Source organism: Rhinolophus sinicus, linkage group LG17 (assembly GCF_036562045.2).
Source record: "Rhinolophus sinicus isolate RSC01 linkage group LG17, ASM3656204v1, whole genome shotgun sequence".
Taxonomy (NCBI): Eukaryota; Metazoa; Chordata; class Mammalia; order Chiroptera; family Rhinolophidae; genus Rhinolophus; species Rhinolophus sinicus.
In genome coordinates, this window is record NC_133766.1 from 24291650 (window position 1) to 24294024 (window position 2375).

General features: G+C 43.8%; 1 non-coding gene across 1 annotated transcript; it reads right to left on the reverse strand.

The window, feature by feature from the left end:
- Window positions 1–1777: 1777 nt before the first annotated feature.
- Window positions 1778–1851, reverse strand: TRNAK-CUU (transfer RNA lysine (anticodon CUU)). Its single transcript has one exon. It is a non-coding gene; the product is annotated as a tRNA-Lys (tRNA).
- Between the last annotated feature and the right edge of the window lie 524 nt (window positions 1852–2375).

The following is a 2375-nucleotide window of genomic DNA, read 5'->3' on the forward strand; positions in this document are numbered from 1 at the left end:
AATCTGCTTTGGGGAGATGGATGAGATTATAGGACAGAAATAGGTAATAATAGTAACAGCCATCATTTGTTGAACTTTTGTCCAATGTATGTGCTAAGTGTTTTGCAGGCCTGGTCAGGGCCTTGAACTCTTGCTGAGAGAAATTTAACAATGCCCCTCCCCAGTGTATCTTTGGGGCTTGCTTGCTGTGGTTGAGTGGATTCTGGTAGAATCCCTTGTACCTTTCTGCAGCCACAAATTTCTTCAGAAACTGACCCATTGCACAAAGCAAAGGGAATGGGAACTCTGACCACACGGAGATTTAAGGCTAAAAATCATGACTGATGGGTTGGGAAGATTTAGCCAAAGTAAGATTTCACAAAAGAACAATCAGTTTCCCAAGAAGAAAATCCCTATAAGTGAAAATGGATTGGGGGCCAGTGACCCAGATTCAACTCAAAGACCTAAGGGGGAGACCCTTTAACAGTGTATGTTGTATGCCCTGAATGTGAGTTGAGGTGGACGTGGAAGGACGTGACTCTGGAGGAATGTATGTGTGTAAGTTGAATGAGCTTAGCACTCGGAGAGCCAGGCAGCTTTGCTGTGGGACAGCTCTGACTGGGTTTAACGGAGATGGATATATGCCCTTCCTAAGGCCTTTAGGAATCAGTAGACTAAAGTCTTATTCCTTCAGGATTTCTGGGATTTAAGCCAAGAAAGAGATACCAGTGCTGTTGACAAGATCTCAAGCTCTATGGTGCGGTAGACCTGTGGCTGTATTATTAGCAGTGGCAACAGGTGCCTGGCCGCCCATGGCTGGGGTACAGGCCAGTGGACGTGGATGACTTTGTGAGGGGCTCTTAGGGACCAGGAATTGCAGGATCTAGCTCTAAGTGTACTTCAGTCTCCTTTTCACTGTGGGCTGAAGTAGCAAGCAGTAACTAGGGCTATTCATGGATACACAGGTGCCATGGGGAGTCTCAAAAATAAGAGCAGAAGGTAACCCCTGGGAAATACTGTAGTTTTCTATTTGTCAAACAGGTACAGGCTCAGCAACACCTGGAATATTGTTAGGAATGCAAATTCTCAGGCCTACTGAGTCAGAAAAACTGTATTTTAACAAGCCCACCAGTTGATTCTAATAAACATTAAAGTTTGAGGATCACTGACAGAGCGTTACTGCAAAAGTAAAATCATTTAAACTCAGGCTAATGAAGTCTTGGATATAAATTCTCTATAGTCTATAATCCTCAGAACTATCCATTTTACTGATGGAAAACTGAAGTCACTACGTCCTCCATGTAGGCAAATCCAAGAACATGTCTGTGGCTCTTCTGCATCGTTGGTCATGCATGACCACTTCATCTTGGAAACACTCTCTTTTCATGGCTTCTTTGACAACACAACTCTCTTGGTCCCCAACCTACAACATCAGGAGCTCAGTTTCTTTTTCCTGGTTCTTCTCTCTATATTTTAAATGTTAGAGCCTCAGGCGTGGGACCTGAATCTCCTTTCCTCTATCCTGATTCTCTCCTTAGGGGACCACTTTTCTTTCCGTGCTTTAATTTTTCATCTAATTATCTACTCAACATCTCTACTCAGCTTTCTAGTAGTCTCTCTCTTTCTCTTTCTCTTTCTCTCTCTCTCTTTTAAAGCACTATTTGAAATAGGCTTATTTTTATTGTTTTAATTATTATTTTTTAAACTGTCTCTCTTTATTTAAGTATGTTTTTCCAGGACCCATCAGATCCAAGTCAAGTACCTTTTTCAATCTATTTGTGGAGGGCGCAGCTCACAGTGGCCCATGTGGGGATCGAACCCACAACCTTGTTGTTAAGAGCACCACACTCTAACCAACTGAGCTGACTGGCCACCCCTCTAGTAGTATCTCAAATGTAATGTGTTCAGGGACGCCTGGATGGCTCAGTTGGTTAGAGTGAGAGCTCTTAACAACAAAGTTGCCGGTTCGATTCCCACATGGGCCAGTGAACTGTGCTCTCCACAACTAGATTGAAAACAACAGCTTGAGCTTGGAGCTGAGCTTCTAGTGGGTGACTGGTTTGCTCAGTGGTTAGAGCACGGTGCTCATAACACCAAGGTTGCTGGTTCGATTCCCACACGGGCCAGTGAGCTGCGCCCTCTACATCTAGATTGAAAAACAACCAGTTGACATCACTGTTCCCCAATATTCCCCAATTAAAAAAAAAAAGTAATGTGTCCAAAGCAGAGCTCTTAAGTCCCCACTCCCAAGTTTCTTGTCAGTCTTCCCCATCTCAATGAAGGACACACTACCTGCTCACCATCTACTGGCTTAGGCCGCAAACCTGGAGTCATCCCTGATATACTTTAAGGCTTGTCAGGTCTACCTCCAAAATATAACTCAAGCCTACCCACTT